This window comes from Amphiprion ocellaris, chromosome 18 (genome assembly GCF_022539595.1).
Source record: "Amphiprion ocellaris isolate individual 3 ecotype Okinawa chromosome 18, ASM2253959v1, whole genome shotgun sequence".
Lineage (NCBI taxonomy): Eukaryota > Metazoa > Chordata > Actinopteri > Pomacentridae > Amphiprion > Amphiprion ocellaris.
In genome coordinates this window covers 2,207,675-2,225,284 of record NC_072783.1, presented here as the reverse complement: position 1 = coordinate 2,225,284, position 17,610 = coordinate 2,207,675, and the positions used below count along the sequence as shown (strand labels likewise).

Here is a 17,610-nt window from a genome sequence, read left to right as displayed (position 1 = left end):
AATGCCAGATAAGCACACAATCATTCGCTTGTTAATCAGTATGAATCAGAACTAATGTGGTAACTAAAAAGGTAATTAAACTCCAACTATAATCAATACAAATAAAAACTTTTACATTTTCACTTTAAATTTAAATTTATTTTATCTTGAACTTGTTTTACTATCTATTGATTTTAATTAACTGTTTTGTTTTATCTTATTGTATTTTATGTACAGCGTCTTTGAGTTATTGGAAAAGCGCTTTATAAATAAAATTTATTATTATTATTATTATTATTATTATTATTATTATTATTATTATTATTATTATTATTATTATTATTATTATTATTGTTATTATTATTATTATTATTATTATTATTATAAATGACCCTTTGAGCAAACTAGTTTAATTATAGCACATTTTAAAGAAGAAAGATCTAGATTTAGATCAGCTGAAGGCAGTTTCACTTGTAGCTATAGCTAATAAATAGTTAATTCCATCCCTGATTGTACCTCTGGCTGAGAGGTCTGTAATTTTATTGACTGATTGAGGAAGAGGTCAGAATGTGTGACACCCGGCAGCGTCTTCTCCATCGATCATCTCCAGATGTCAATCCCTGCAGTCTGAACGGGGGAGGAATGGAAGTTTGATTGGCATCGACCTTGTTTCCTCTGAATAATTATTAATGATTTAGGTATTAGTGGCTCCTTTCATCATAAATAATTCATTAGACCTGCCTTCCACCCCCCACTGGATGCGCGTTCCGGTGCGCTCTGCTGCGTTAAGACGCACCGGAGAAAACCCGAATATCACCAAAAATTTACCCGTGAAAGTCACAAACACATCGAAATTAATGCATTTTTTGTTGTGTGCATGTGAGTTTTAAGGTGCAGTTTGGATCCCTTTGCGCGCTTTACACCATGTCCGTGTTTTTATTTTGAAGGGCAGCATGGGAAGGCTTCTTCCGGACGGAGTTGCGCGGCTTGACTCAGCGGCAGGCAGGCAGGCAGGCATCGCTCCATGTTGCGGCGCTGCGTGGCAGTGGGCACCGACTGGCTCTGGCTGCACAGCACACTCATGACTTCAGATGTGAGTGGCCCCGACACTCGGCACATTCAGCGCGGGGGAGAAGCGGCCGTCAGCCCGGCCACCGAGACGCTACCTGCCGCAGAGCTCTGCACCGCGGACGCACAGGAGGGTGTAGCTGCTGTGAGCGTCTCCGGCTGCCTGTGGGGGGGCTGAACGCTTTGATCGGTGCAGCAGTTATTTTCAGAGTGAGCTATTTCGGAGCGATTGGAAACGTGGAGGAGCGAGGAGCCGCACGGAGCGCTGCAGCAGACACGGTACCAGAGGAACACCAGCAGCAAGCAAGACAGGAAGGCACGAATGTGATGCCAAAGCTGCTGAGAAAAACAAAGGTTCAAGTCTAGAAAAAGGTAAGCTGTCCTTTTTATACAGCGACATCTGCTCGGTGTCTTTCCCAGCCGTGCCTGCTTGCAGTTTAAAGTTTATTTAATCATACCTGTAATAAATATGTGTGTGTTCAGGGCTCTTTCAGCAGCCAGTCTAGAACATATAATTCCTATATCGTGCTGCTGCTCACAGGCAAAGCCCTGGCAGCCAGCTAAGCCAATAAACACCCCCAGTAGTGTTTAATGAGATAGACTTAGCTGCTCCTTTGAACACAATAATAAGCTCTTTTTTTGTCTGCGGACTGCAACATGTGTGATGCATTTGCTGCACTTTCATTTTAGAAGCACACGTTGGTGATATTAACCCTCCTGCTGTCTTCATTTACGGCCACCAAACGATATTGCTTCCTTGTCTGAAAAAAATCCCAAAATTCAGCAAAAAAATTCCCCAAATTTCTGAAAATTTGCAAAACTTTCAGGAAGAAAATTCCGATAATTCCTTAAAAGTTTCCGTTAAAAGTTTTATTTTAAAAAAATCCCCCAAATTTGGCAAGAAAATTCTTGTAAATATTTTCAAAAAAATGAGTAAAAATCTTCAAAGAAATCCTAAAAATATCTAAAGTGATTCCATATATATCAGTAAAACTTCTAATATCTTCTTAAGAACATTCACATAAAAATCAACCAAAATCCAGTGGATTCCGCTGGATTTTGGTTGATTTTTATGTGAATGTTCTTAGGAAACATTTTTAACATTTCTTTTTTTCCACCAAAAAATGTTCAGAGATTTCCCAAAAATGTTGAAAATGTGGACATCAGAAGTTTCACTGTGAAAAATTTTTTTTCCCACATTTTCAAACTTTAAAACGGGTCAATTTTGACCTGCAGGACGACATGAGGGTTAAATCATATATAACGTTCAAAGACCAGTTGCTTTTAAAACAGACCTCTCTGTGTCTAATGGGGTTAATTGATTTTAAGGTTCAGCCTGTTATGTGCTCATTTATCCACAAATACCTGCATGTGGAGACGGTTGCATATTGGATTGTTCCTCCTCTAACCTGTGCTCAGCGAGGTGTAAGAGGGGGGTTGCCCACCCAGACAACAAGCTGTCCATAAAGTGAAGAGGTTTGTATGGAAGAAGCTGTTCTTACTTGTTCAGTGGCTCCAGGCCAGAACCTACCTCACTCTGCACAGCCTATTATCTGACATCTGGTCCTTCTCGACAGGGACTTATGTGGTAATAGTACGTTTCAGCAAAGGCTGTTAATCTGTGTAATGCCTGTTGTTTGGAAGGGGAAAACGCTTATTTCCCTATGATCACCACGCAGCTCTTTATATGGAGGAAAGTAAGTCTGCTTTTGGACGGCGTACCTTCTGAGAAAACTTTGGCAGTTGTCTTAGATGTTTTGTCTCTCGGTTTATGATTTAACACGGCGAAGATTTGTAAAATAACAAAAAGCCGTCACAGAGGGAAATGTCATTTTTGGGGCGTATAGTTTACACACTCCACAAATGCAAGCTATGCCTTTTATAGCAGCCGGAGAAATGTTGTGATAAAGCATTTATCAGAAAAATAGGTCTGCAGACGAGTAAGATTCGGGCTCCAGCACTTCATGGTTTTTGTATGAGGCTGGAGATGACTGCTGTCTCGCTGTACTTTCCTTATTCAAGTTCTTGGTTGTCAGCTCGGCTCCGCTCGGCAGAGATAAAAGACAGTCATCCTCAAAGCGTTCTCTCATCACTTCAATGACATGCGCTGGTTGTGCTTCTCTCTTGCTACCCAGCTCCTGACACACATCTGCGAGTTCACTGTGTGGAGCTTTTCCATTATGAGATCATGATGTTTTTGCTTTTTCAGCCGACCAGTCCTAAACTTTTTTTTTTTTTTTTTTTTTGTCTTATCTCTCCCAGCTCAGGGGGGGTGTAGTGACAAGGCCTTGTTTTCCACAGTCCGAGCCAACGCAGTCCCTTCGTTCTCACTCGCTGACAGGCCAAAAGGTTAAAATATGAAAGATTCTGCTGCAGCAAATGGATGAACCATTTCTCAGAAACTTCAGCTGACACAAAACAGCCTTCAGATTTTCACTAAGAAATGTGCCGCATAAATAAAACATGATCTTTAAATCAGAACTGACACTAAACGTAGGCGCTCTAAGCTTTTTATGCCTTAGTTAATGGTGAGAGCAAATTGCAATCAAAGGTATAATATGATTAGTTATCATCGTAGTTTAACCCTCGTGTCGTCCTGCGGGTCAAAATTGACCCATTTTAAAGTTTAAAAATGTGGAAAAAATATATATATTTTCACAGTGAAACTTCTGATGTCCACGTTTTCAACATTTTTGGGAAATCTCTGAACATTTTTTGGTGGGAAAAAAAATGTTTCTTAAGAACATTCATAAAAAATCAACCAAAATCCAGCAAAATTTGCTGGATTTTTGTTGATTTTTTGTGAATGTCCTTAAGAAAATATTAGAAGTTTTACTGATATATATGTAATCATTTTAGATATTTTTTTGGAAAATTTTTACTTATTTTTTGAAAATATTTACAGGAATTTTCTTGGTAAATTTGGGGGATTTTTTAAAAAATAAAACTTATAAAGTAAACTTTTAAGGAATTATTGGAATTTTCTTCCTGAAGGTTTTGCAAATTTTCAGAAATTAGTGGAATTTTTTTACTGAATTTTTGGATTTTTTTCAGACAAGGAAACAATATTGTTGGTGCCCGTAAATGAGGACAACAGGAGGGTTAAGTTAAAGAAATTTCATCCATATGTATTTCTTGTTTCACAGGATATCTTCTGAGTAGGTACATCCAGACATTTTCAAAACGACGACGACAATGACATTTATTTTCCAAGCCTTTATAATTGTGGCCTGAAACAATGGGGTGGATGGACGGGTAAACAAAAGTTTTGATTCTAACATGGGAAAGTGCAGCTTGTTCCCGTTTCCAACCGAAACACGACCACGATTGTTCCATAAATCTGCCCAAACCAAGTGTTTATCCATCATGAAAAAGGTCCCACAACCTTGACAGAGCAGACAGTTAAACCCAAACCATCTTCTTTCCCTACGACTAAACAAGTTGTTTGGTACTTAAACCCAAGCAAACCTGAACCATAGCATTGTCATTTTGTCATTTTTGGTGTTGAAAGCCACAGACACATGGTTTTGTGCTGCTGATGGGGCTGTTAGATCAGAAAGTGCGTCTGTTTATCATTCCAGAGGGCATGAGTTTAATTTGGAGGACAAAGAGGACATAAAATCCCATTTTTTTTCTGCTGACAACAGTCTAGCTACATCTTGGTGTAATGCAGTTATGGGACATTTTTCCTCAAAAGGTGAAATTCTCTTGTTCTTGAGCAGAAATCTTCTTCTTTTACTATCGATCTTTTCACCTAATCCCACAGCTGAAACGCTGAAGCACATTCTCATTCTGCGGGTCGCTGAAAGTCCGTCTCAGAAATGTACAAGATCAGTGATTAAATCGGGAGCAGACGAGGCAATGTGGGTACCGTACGTCAAAAACGGCTCTTCCTCGTAAAACGACATTGAATGTATGAAACATTACAGATGAATTACTCACCGTTTCGCAAACACAAGTGTAGGATTTCAGAACTTCACCAATGCGCCTGACTTACATCTGACTTTGTGTTCTTAAAAGTGGCTGGGGTTAATTAAGAGGCTTCTAACTGCACAAGAATGTCTGACTGCTCCTTCAGATATGAAAAGGTCTGTTGTTTAATGAGCTAAAACTGCCTTTTTGGTGTTCATCCACCGCTGAAGCCACACGGCGCTGGGTGTTGCTCTCTGAATCTTATCAGCTCTGAAAATGTGAGATTGTTTCCTGTACGGGGGAATAAAGGTGTCGTCCTCCGGGATGTTTTGATTCATTTCCCAGAGCGCTGAGGCAAATAGCACTCTTTATGCTGCTTTAATCAGGAAAAGCAGTCAAGGAAAACAAGGAAAACCTTTTGGAGAAAAAAATGCTTGGCTTTTTAGTTTAGTGTACATGTGCTTGGATGTGTGGACTATCGGGTGAATAGCGTGATCATCAGTTTAGGAAAAATGCAGTGTGAAGGGAATTAAAATTGATATTTTGGTCATAATTTATTTCCTTCTTGGCCAGTAACTCAATTTATGCCCCAAGAGTGGATTGCATTAGGAATGCAAGGCAGAGCAGACCACAGGAACTGCATCATATACAATTTAGTCCATACTGAAAATTTGTTGGTGTGGTCTGTAATCGCCTGTCTGTCAGACCCAGAAGGAAGAGGGATCTGCTGTCTGTTTCTCCTCCATTTTGTTCTTTATGGAGGGTGTCGCATGTCATGTAAGTCCCTCGAGGCAAATTTGTGATATTGAAGCTACATAAATAACGCTGACCTAACAGCAGAGAGCAACAGCGGCTCTAACATGTTGAGAAATCTGTGGATAAAGACATCCGGATAGTCAGTAAAACACTCCGAAATTGCCTCATTTGGAAGAAACGGTGGCGCGCTGAACTCCTCTAATGAGAGACGGATTCTCCTCAGGCATGTCTCTCATTTCGCTGTGGCCCTTTGATAATGTAATAATGATGCGGAAAAGGCGTCGTCTTAGCGCTCCGTTCTTTTCTTGTTAGTGACCATACTCCGAGGTAAGCCAGGCTGTTTCATCTTGGCCTTTTTGCAGAGAAAAAAAACCCCAAAATGCTGTTGCTATCCTTTAGTTTGTTCTTCTTCTTCTTCTAGTGGGAGTCAGTAACATTCATTGACTTCCACAGGAAACAATGCAACTCTATTTCCACAGTGCCTTCGACTAGGTCAGGGGAGTCGAACACATTTTAGTTGAGCCCAGTTTGATCTCAAGTGGGTCGGACCAGTGAAATCATAACATAATAACCTGAAAAAGAAAAAATAAGTTCAATTTCAACAATATTATGCCTCCAGTTTATCATTCACATAAAATATAGTACAAAAATGAGACACAAAATGAAAAAACGAGACACAAAACGACAAAAAATGAGACAAATTGACACAAAAATGGACAAACGACAAAAACAAGATAAAAAAATTACAAAAATGACAAATGAGATCAAAAATGACAAAAGCGAGAAACAAAACACCAAAAAAAGTTGAGAAACAACACAAGCGAGACCAGAAAAAACAAAACGATATGCAAAAACAATGAATAAAGCAAAACACAAAAAGACAAAGATGAGAAACAAAATGACAAAAACATGAGACAAACGTCAAAAATCAGACAAAAAAAGAAAAAAAACGAAAACAGGACAAAATATTACAAAAATCAGACACAAAACAAAAAAAAATGAGAAACAAAATGCCAAAAATGAAACAAACGACATGAAACAAAACAAAAAAAGAGACAAAAAAACAAAGACAAAAAGGAAACACATAAATGAGAAACAAAATGACAAAAACATGAGACAAAGACAAGTCAAACAACAAAAAGAAAAAAACAACAAAAACAAGACAAAATAGTACAAAATTAGATACAAAATGGCAAAAGAACGATCCCTTAACATCAAAAGAACTTGTCATAGTCTAGAAATTATTTTAAATTTATAGTTTTACTAATTTACAATCTGCAGTTAATGTCTTCTCTGTAATTTTTACACTTTGAGGGCTGGATTGGACCCTCTGGAGGACCGCTTTTGGCCCACGGGCCACATGTTTGACACCTCTGGACTAGATGAAGATTTTGAACTTTTGTATTAGTAATCACAAAAAAAAAACACTTCATATGGAATCTTTTGCTTTGTCATTGCAAGAAAAGTGATTCAACCAAACCGCGACAGAGAAGATTGAACAGAATGCACTCAGAGGAAGGTACAAGGAAGGCTGCTTTATATTTCTGCTACATGTTGTTGCCTGTTTCTCTTCAAAGCACTTGGATATACACCTTATAAAGAATCCAGCAGCTCAACCCAAAAATACCTCGCCAGATCAAAGTGCTTCGGTGTTTTCGTCTGCTGCCACGGAGGTTATTATGATATGTAGGCCTAGTTACGGTTTCATAACAATAAACGGGAGCACCGCATCAATATATCATAACTGGAGGATTGTGGGTTTTTGTTTTTTTCTCGCTTAATATTTTAGTCTGCCTGTTTGTCACAGCGTTGGATTTATGTATATCCAGGAGAAGCATGTGTTCGCTCGTCACGAGCCGGTGCTAACATTTCCTTACAGTAGTCTGCTAACTATTTATGTGTCCCAGAAGAGAAGGTGTGTAAGAAGATCTGCTGTTTCAGATCAGAGCAGATAAACCACTGATGGACTGTTTGGAGAGAGTCTGATATTCATACCTTCCTTTGCTGCTTTTTTTCTTTGCAGCTTCTTATTTTTAGAAGATACGTCTGGTTCATTTTACAAGATCAACCATGAAGCGTGATTAGCGTTTTTTTATTTGCTTCTGTCATGTTTTTAGTCACTGTGGGCTCATTTTTCTCTGCAATACAAAGTCCTGCACCTCTATGGAAACACACAATCATGGCCAGAATTCGAGGGAACTAAAATATGTCTTAACCCTCCCTTGTCCTCATTTACGGGCCCCAAAAAATATTGTAATATTTTGTAATATTGTTTCCTTGTCTGAAAAAAAATCCAAAAAAATTCTTCAAAAAAATTCCCCAAATTTCTGCAATTTGCAAAACCTTCAGGAGGAAAATTCCATTAATTCCTGAAACGTTTCCCTTAAAAGTTTTATTTTTTTTTTAAAAAATAAAATAAAATTCCCAAATTTTGCAAGAAATAAAAATTTAAAAAATTTTAAAAAATTAAAATTGTAAATATTTTCAAAAAATGAATAAAAATCTTCCAAAACAATCCCAAATATATCTAAAGTGATTACATATATATCAGTAAAATTTCTAATATTTTCTTTAAGAACAGTCACATAAACAAAATCCAGTGAAATTCGCTGGATTTTGGTTGATTTTTTTTTTCTGAATGTTCTGGAAGAAACATTTTTTTGAACATTTTTTTTGCACCAAAAAATGTTCAGAAATTTCCCAAAAATGTTGAAAATGTGGACATCAGAAGTTTCACTGTGAAAATATATATTTTTTCCACATTTTCAGAATTTAAAATGGGTGAATTTTGACCTGTGGGACGGTACAAGGGTTAAAATCGGCATAAATAATAAAAAAAGAACAAAAGTTGAATTTCCTTGATATTTTTTTTTACAAAAAATGTCCTCAAGTGTTTTCATTATTAGGAAAAACCATGGTAGCTCCATATAATATAGATATTTTACTACTTTACTACATTTCTCATTTTCTCCTCTCTGCTCTATTTAAACACTGCCTGCAGTTCAACTGAAAAGTCTCTGAATTTTTGCCATGTATCCAGCAATATTTCTTGGTGCCTGTAAATGAAGACAACTGGGGGGTTAGCAGCATTGAGCTGTGTGTGTGTGTGTGCTGCATGTCTGCATGTTTATTCATCCAGCCTCATGCAGCGTCTCTTCATTCGAGCCCCTCAGAGTGGAGTTTGGGGCAGAGGTGGTCGGGGGTATTTTTAGACGGACTCAGAGGGGACTCTGTGTTCTAACTGCTAACACAATGAACTCTCATGCCCGAGCAAGGACATATTTTGGTGGCTGGAGGCTAAAGCCGTGGACCACTCCCCTACCTTGAAAACAATCCGCTGTAGAAGAAACACAGCCCTGCTGGTTATCTTTAAATCCAGAACATTCTGCATTCACACACAAACGCAGGTCCTTAAAACACAAGGTTAAACTAAGTGCATTACCCCGACATGACATCAAGGCTAAGTGCTACCAGTAAAGTGTGGTGGATATGTTCCCCAGGAAAGCTTTTCATTTGCAGGACGAGCCCATGCAGCTGCGAGCATTGTGGTCGCTAATCTGACGTTTGGTTGCACCGAGAGAAATCCTTCTGCCTCTGCGTGCGTTTCCTTTTTGAAATTTATCTACACAAAGCATGCGTGGCCTGAGAAAACCAGCTCGGTCTGAGCAAAATACAATAGTTTGGCTAAAAGGAGTCTTAAAAATAGCCTTCATGCTGTGCCACGTAGCATTACTGAGCTGCACAGCGACAGTAGGCAGAGCAAAGGGCCACTTCACTTAGCTTTGATTCATTTAATCCAAATTTGTTGCTCGTGGGCATCACATTCAGTGTGTTCAGTCGAGCACTGTGCACAAAACTGCTTCCTTTATGAACTTATACTGTATTTTGTAAACCCAGAGCAATCTTTCCAGGCTACCTGTGTAAGCTATTAACCCTCCTATTGTCCTCATTTATGGGCACCAAAAAATATTGTTTCCTTGTCTGAAAAAAAATCCAAAAATTCAGCAAAAAAATCCCCAAATTTCTGAAAATTTGCAAAACCTTCAGGAAGAAAATTCCAATAATTCCTTAAAAGTTTCCCTTCAAAGTTTTATTTTTAAAAAAATCCCCCAAATTTGGCAAGAAAATTCTTGTAAATATTTTCAAAAAATTTGTAAAAATCTTCCACAAAAATCCTAAAAATATCTAAAATGATTACATATATATCAGTAGAACTTCTGTTATTTTCTTTCAGAACATTCACATAAAAATCAACCAAAATCCAGCGAAATTCGATGGATTTTGGTTGATTTTTTTTGTGAATGTTCTTGAGAAACATTTTTAACATTTCTTTTTTTCCACCAAATAATGTTCAGATTTCCCAAAAATGTTGAAAATGTGGACATCAGAAGTTTCACTGTGAAAATATTTTTTTCCCCATATTTTCACACTTTAAAACGGGTCAATTTTGACCCGCAGGACGACATGAGGGTTAAGCAACTAGAACACTAGAATGTATTTCAGAGCAGCACTGCACAGCAAGAAACTCAACTGTGTAATTTCCATTTCAATATTTTGTTTGTTGAAATCGGCTGAAGCTGACAAACGAGTATCTGTAATTTGCAAGCTGTGATTACTGCTGTATTTCATCTTCTGTTCAAAGGAAACCCGAGCAGAAAATGATTCACAATGACTGTGGTGGTATTTTGTTCCTTTTAACATTTATCGCAGCTTCTCTTTTAATTGATTACTTGGTCATTTTACCATAAAGTTCCACAAAATATCAACAAATATCCGTGACAAATACGTAAAGCCCAACAAAATTACGACGCTCAAAGGGACTCAGGATAATAATACAAACACAGACTGTGTTCAATGAATATTTAAAAAAACACAGGGACAAATATGTTTTCAGACACTAAAAAGACAAAAAAAATATAAACATAAAATTATATTTATATAGCCATGGATGCTGATTTCAAACTGTTGTCTCGTGAAAAAAAAAAGAAAACCTTAATTTTTTGGAAAGTCATTATTATTATTTGATAAATTACCTGAAACTGGTAATTTTTTATAGTGTTGTTGATTACTTATCTGTTATTAATGATTATTAACTCTCTAATTGTGGATAAAACAGCATTATTTGCATTGTTGATTAAACTGTCAAGTATTTTCTTTCTTAGTTAATTAGCTGTGTGGTTTATAAAATGTCTGTTAGTGTTTCCTAAATCCCAAGATGACAAATGTCTTGTCTACAACCCAAAGATATTCAATTTACTCTCATAAAAGAGGAAAGAAAACAGAACATTTCAGATTTAAGAAGCCAGAACCAGAAACTTTAGACTTTTTTTCTTTAAAAATGCTCCATTCACTTGTCAAAATAATTGGTGATTAACTGACCAGTCCAAAGCTAATTAACGATATTACGACGATATTAAAGAAAAACCTGTAGTTTGGTCAAATCCTCACCAAGCTTTATGAAGCCTTCCATCATACACAAAACAGATTCACTATTCTTTTCCTCATAATTCAGAACATCATGTTATAAATTAGATCATTTCTGCAGACAGAAACAGACCGATAGTAGCTGGGATGAATATCTGGAGACTCTTTGGCAAATGGCAGCAGCATTAAATGATTTGATATCGCAAACGTAATGGTAGAAAAAAGGAAACAATCCCCTCCAGACAGATGATGCCAGTAAGAGTTCAGGGTGCAACATCTCATCCTGGAGAGAGATTTAAGGTCATATGAAACCATTTCAGCATGAAAGATCATCCATGTCCTTGGAACAGCGGTTGACAATGCAGTCTACGAGCTGCTAAATGAGCTTTGTGGTGAGTGTTTATCATTATTGGAGCAGCAGAGATGAGTCTGTGCCTTAAAGTCTGTATCTTCTCCTGCAGTTTCTTAATTCTCCATCGTAGCTCCTTAATACAAAGGGTATCACTGGAAACAATGCTCTCGTAGACTGAAAACAATGCTACTTTTCATAAAAACCCACTCCTACTCTCGTCGTCACACCCTGTTTTAGCACACAAACCCAATGAAAGCAGCTGGACGAACAACGAGTCCACTATGTTCTGCAGACACAGCAATGCCTGGCAAATTATAATGAAGTTAACCCATTATTGGAGCTCCGCATCACCGAGCCGAGGCCCATCTCCTACTGACAAACGAGCACCAAACATATGGGAACAGTGGAGCTATTTAGACATGACAGAGCAGCAGTGTTTCGTTGACGCCGGCCCACAGATCACATCACAAAACGTCAGCATATAAACGTCAAGTAGGTGACACGGCGGTAACCCTGTTTGTCGTGAGCTGAACCCATTATAGTTAACCCTCGTGTCATCCTGCGGGTCAAAATTGACCCATTTTAAAGTTTGAAAATGTGAAGAAAAATATATATTTTCACAGTGAAACTTCTGATGTCCACATTTTCAACATTTTTGGGAAATTTTTGAAAATTTTTTGGTGGAAAAAAAGAATGTTAAAAATGTTTCCTAAGAACATTCACAAAAAATCAACCAAAATCCAGCGAATTTCGCTGGATTTTGGTTGATTTTTATGTGAATGTTCTTAAAGAAAACATTAGAAGTTTTACTGATATATATGTAATTGCTTTAGATATTTTTAGGATTTTTTTAAAGATTTTTACTAATTTTTTGAAAATATTTGCAAGAATTTTCTTGCCAAATTTGGGGGATTTTTTTAAAAAATAAAACTTTTAAGGGAAACTTTTAAGGAATTATTGCAGTTTTCTTCCTGAAGGTTTTGCAAATTTTCAGAAATTTGGGGAATTTTTTTGCTAAATTGTTGAATTTTTTTCAGACAAGGAAACAATATTTTTTGATGCCCGTAAACAAAGACAACAGGAGGGTTGAACTGGACGGCTCTCACATCTGCTAATATTGACACCAGATGAGCACAACCCTGGGATGATGGTGATGGTGATGGTGATGGTGATGGTGATGGTGGTGGTGGTGGTGGTGGTGGTGTCTTTGGTATGTCTGTGCACAGAAGGAGAAACTATCTGGTGGGTGTCAAACTATGCACTTTCAGCAAACGGGGTTAGAGGTCGGCGGTTGCTCCCGACTACATTGAAAAGCCAAAGTTGTTGGTTATACTGTAGCTGTTGTTCCAGCTATGAGACACAGCTTTCAGGCCTGATGAATACTCTGCCATTCATCTGCCATCAGCAGCTGGGGCCGGCTCAAGCAGCTGCCTAATAGGCTAACGGGGATCTCTGGTTCCCTGGAGGAAGCCTGAGTGGCAGACTGATTGGATACAGCCGCAGAGCCAGTCTTTGTTATCTAAAAGCCGGGGCCATCTTGGCAGATTCAGGTAATGCCATGTAATTTAGGAGGTAGCAGACACAGAATGAATGCATGTAACACTTCTGCTTGTCCAGAGAGAAGTGATTAACTTGATTTCATTAAAGGCTGCAATGCAGCAATAGGCTCAAAGACTCCAGTCACAGCAGTAACTGCCAATATGATATATATGTGTGCAAACTGTGGAGAAAGAGGCAGGAATGACTTCCCACACATCCCAGGCTCACAGAAGTACAGGCTTCTGGTCTGAGGACGTGTTCACACTAATGCATCACTTTGAACATGCTGTTACACGTCAGCATCTTTCAGGCTGTAAAGGCCGTTTACGGATCTGTTTCTACGTCCACACCGAGATGCCAAAGCAGCAGAGCAGCCCTGATGTTCGTCTGCAGGGCGTTTACAAGCCGACACAGTTTTCTATTCGCTGTTTTCACTGCAAACATGGCCTGCCAGCAAGTCGATTCTTATTTAGATGATGGTTCTGATTATTAGAAGTAGCAGTTGTTACTTCTAAGGAACATCAGACACTGACCCTAAAATACAATTATTTGTCAATTTATTTAACTCTCTGAACAACAAAACTAGTTGTCAGGTTTAAAAGACATGTATTCTTTGAAAAAAATAAAGTTTCTATTTTTATTAGCAACCGAAAATGTAAAAACAGAAAGAATCATCAGACTTGGAGCTGATTATCTGTAAAGTGTCTTTCCGTCAGGAAAAATTGATGAAAATTTAAACACTGCTCAAGAAGATACCTGAAACTGAACCTTGAAATCATGATATTTCATCAGAATCACTTTATTCTCCTTCTCAATTAAAAAAAAAAATCACCTAAAATTAACCATTTGCTCTAACCGTGTTCTGTAAAAACACAAAAATTCTGCACTCCTTAACCCAACTGTCTTGGTAACAGCTGAGTCACTAGTGGCTTCACAGTTGGTCATGTTGGTCATGGCAAAAATTCACCAAAAAATTCTGTGACTTTTCAGTTGAAATGCAGGCAGTGTTTCAATAGAACAGAGAGGAGACAAATGAGAAATGTAGTAAAATATATATTATATGGAGCTACCATGTTTTTTTCCTCATAATGGAAACACTTGAGGACACTTAGAAAAATGTTTTAACCCTCCTGTTGTCCTCATTTTTGGGCACCAAAAAATATTGTTTCCTTGTCTGAAAAAAATTCAGTAAAAAAAATTCCCCAAATTTCTGAAAATTTGGGGAAAAATCCTTCAGGAAGAAAATTCCAAAAATTCCTTTAAAAGTTTCCCTTAAAGGTTTTATTTATAAAAAAAAAAAAAAAAAAAAAAAAATCCCCCAAATTTGGCAAGAAAATTCTTGTAAATATTTTCAAAAATGAGTAAATATCTTCAAAAAAATATCTAAGTGATTCCCTATATATCAGTAAAATTTGTAATATTTTCATATCTATCTATCTATCCATTTATCCATCTATCCATCTATCCATCTATCTATCTATCTATCTATCTATCGTTTTTGTCTGTGGTTTGATGAGATAGCATTTGTAATTTCACAAAAAGGGACAGTCTGCGAAATGAAAGTTAAAAACTTACAGTTAAAAATTATTTACATTTTTCCTGTCTTTGATATACCTACATTTTCTTTCAAATAATGACAAATATTTATTAAATATTTTATATTTATTAAGTAATCTATTTTTGCTCATTTTAATGCAGTAAAAATAGTGTAATTTGTTTGTGTAAAAGAACTAAATACCATTTTTAGAAGATTCACATTTTACAGTTTTAGTTTCTTATTTTATAGTCAACATGCAAATTAGTGTTTTTTTTCTGTGATTTTGCTAGATAGAATTTAGCAAAACAGGGATCATCTGTGAAATTAATAGGAACTTGTTTTTTAAAAAAAAAATACAGTTAAACTATTTTTTAGAGTGCAGCAGATTTCTGTCAGTATAGATCTGTGAAGTAGTTGCTTTTTCTCCGTCGATTTCATGGCCATATTTAGTTTTCTTATCATTCCAAACAGTGTATTCTCTGAAATAGCAGATGTGAGGGGAGTTTGACCGACAGAGCTGCTGCTATTCCTTGTCCCTCGGCTGAAAACGCTCAGAGAGCTCCAGCTTCCCCTCCAGGTTGGGGTCAGCCTCTCTCAGCGGGCGACAGGAAGCCGGAGGGACTGCCGTCTCTGAACGCCTAATGAGCCTCTAATTGATATCCAGCTGAAAACCCCACTGAGTGGTGATGCCGGTTCCAGGGAAGCTGCATTACATCCGCTCTTCGTTTAGCCAATGACACACAGAGGGCCCTGAAGCATACATTTTTAACGTGGAGTCGCCGAGGTAATGACACGGGAGTCCGTTAATGAAATCGACTGTTTTCCAGATGCACAGTCACACATTGAGACCCACTCGGTGTCTCTCCGCAGCCGTTTAAAGCAGGAGAGAATCAGGCAGCCTTTCATTAGCATGTTCTGCCTTTTGGTCAATCACAATTTAAATGGGTCTTCCAGCTGTTCGTCTGGCATCTGGACGTAAACTGGCAGAGGAGCGCATTTCACTTGGGGCTGCGGCGTTAAGAACTGAGTAATATTTCCTCATCTCCCAGTCTTTTATGAGATGTAACTGCTGTAATGAGATGGATTTTAAGAAAGGGGCTAATCCTTGGCGATGCTTTAAACCAGTTATCCCATTCTCCATGCTTTGGAGGCTCCAGCCCCTCTGCCAGGACGGCTTTCACACTGGGTCCGCCTCCATCAACGCTGTAGAGAAGTGCACACTTTTACAGATGAAATGTGCTGTTTTAATAGTTTTGGAGTTCTTTTGTTCAGACATAAGGTGCATAGATAGATGTTGATTACCTGGACGGTTTCGACGAGAGCTCTGGCCTTCTTCAGAAGCATCTCACTGACATCGTGTGATGTGTCACACGCCCAGTAGAACCGCCTGATTCGATTTGAAATGTGAAACAGATGAAATACTGCTGGGTTCCAGCTGGACACCAAGTGTACGGATGAAGTAGGCTTTGCCATGTGTACTGATGAGGGTTAATCCAGCTTCTGAAGAAGGTGAGAGCTCCCGTTGAAACTGTCCAGGTGATCATCTATCTATGCACCTTATGTCTGAACAAAACAACCCAAAACTACTGCATTAAAAAGAAGACATGATGAATGTTTTTGAGATATGTGTCTTGTTTTAACTGAATCCCCGTTAATTCAGCGTGTTCTGATCGTGGTTAGACAGACACCTGCCAGGGTGCATCTCAGGTGTTCTATTTTTGTTCCTCGTGATAAAACGCTGAGCACTTTCGGTTCCTCTAAGTAGGTTTTTGTGTTGTTTTGCGGCTCATACCGATATCGCCAGTTTTGGCTTTTTCTGACGAGGCAGCCCGCATCGCTTTGTGCTTCCACACAGCCACATTAGCAACACGTTTTTAATGAGCCGAGGTCTCAGCACAAGAGGCAGCATTTCTCATTTTGTGCCTTTTGATGAAAGGGCACCTGTGTGCTTAACGGGATGCTGAAGCAGGTGAAAAAGAGGGTTGCATCGGTTTAGGAGTAAAGGCCAGGCTGTCACATTAGAAATTGCACCTCGTCATGGAAAAGTAATGCGGAAAAGCAGCTCGGCAGCACTTAACGCGTCCATTTCAGGGGAAATGCCTCGTGTCTGCAGATGTGTAGATATGTGTTAGAAGTTGTAGATAAAAGACTAATGGGCTTGACACGCAGTAGGCGACGTCACCTCTGCTACATCCATTTCCATTATGCTGAATGTGAGCTGGTGATGCATTACTCTGGAGAGTTAAGAACCGATGCTTCTGGTGTGAATATAAAGATCTTTATGTAAAGTCTGTAGATTATATATTAAGATCTTTATATTTGCAGCAAAAGAAAAAAAAATGCTAATATTCCTGCGGCTGGGACACCAAAAACATTCTGTAAAATAACTGAAAATAAGCCAACTCATAAAAAGCTGAACTTTTCCATCATTAAAATACAGAGATGGATGTTTGATTGGTCCTTTGAAAGAAATCACTTTTCCCACGTGAAACACTGAGCAAAATATTTCTTGCTCAAAATGTTCTGAAAACTTGGAGCAAGATAAAGAAAATATCTGAAATATTTGCAATATATAAATGCAGAATATACACTATGGAATATATGCAATTTGTAAAAATTAATCAGTGTGCAAAAATATACTTGCACATCTATAATCTCAATATAACATCATATAAAAAAAGAAAGATATGAAAACATATTGTTAGATTGATGTTGTGATAAATGATATTTCTAATGATAAAAACTGTATATTTGTCAGTTTACCAAGTCTTATAGATCTTGTACAGTGATGGAAGCACATCGGTTCAATATTTCGGCTGTAATTCTACAAGATAGCTTCTTTTTAACAAAAATATGTTGAATTACGGAGCCAATACTTCTTTTTCTGAAACAATTGTATGCAATTTTAGAAATATTTTTACAGTATTAAATTTGAATTTAGCACTTTCATCAAATAGAGAAAAAGGAACATTTAGTGAAATAAAAAATAAATGCATTTGTAAATGTATTTCAACAGTCTTGTAATGCAAAACAATTAATGGTT

The 17,610-nt window shown here is 37.7% G+C and overlaps 1 protein-coding gene across 7 annotated transcripts in view; it reads left to right on the top strand.

The window, feature by feature from the left end:
- Positions 1 to 960: 960 nt before the first annotated feature.
- The window catches only part of tanc2b (tetratricopeptide repeat, ankyrin repeat and coiled-coil containing 2b), a 236,267-nt gene continuing 219,617 nt past the window's right edge, over positions 961 to 17,610 (top strand). For all 7 annotated transcript variants that reach the window (XM_055004166.1, XM_055004171.1, XM_055004170.1 and 4 more), the window contains exon 1: positions 961 to 1,419. The gene's annotated coding sequence lies outside the window, so the exon portion shown is untranslated. The remainder of the gene's footprint in view (positions 1,420 to 17,610) is intronic.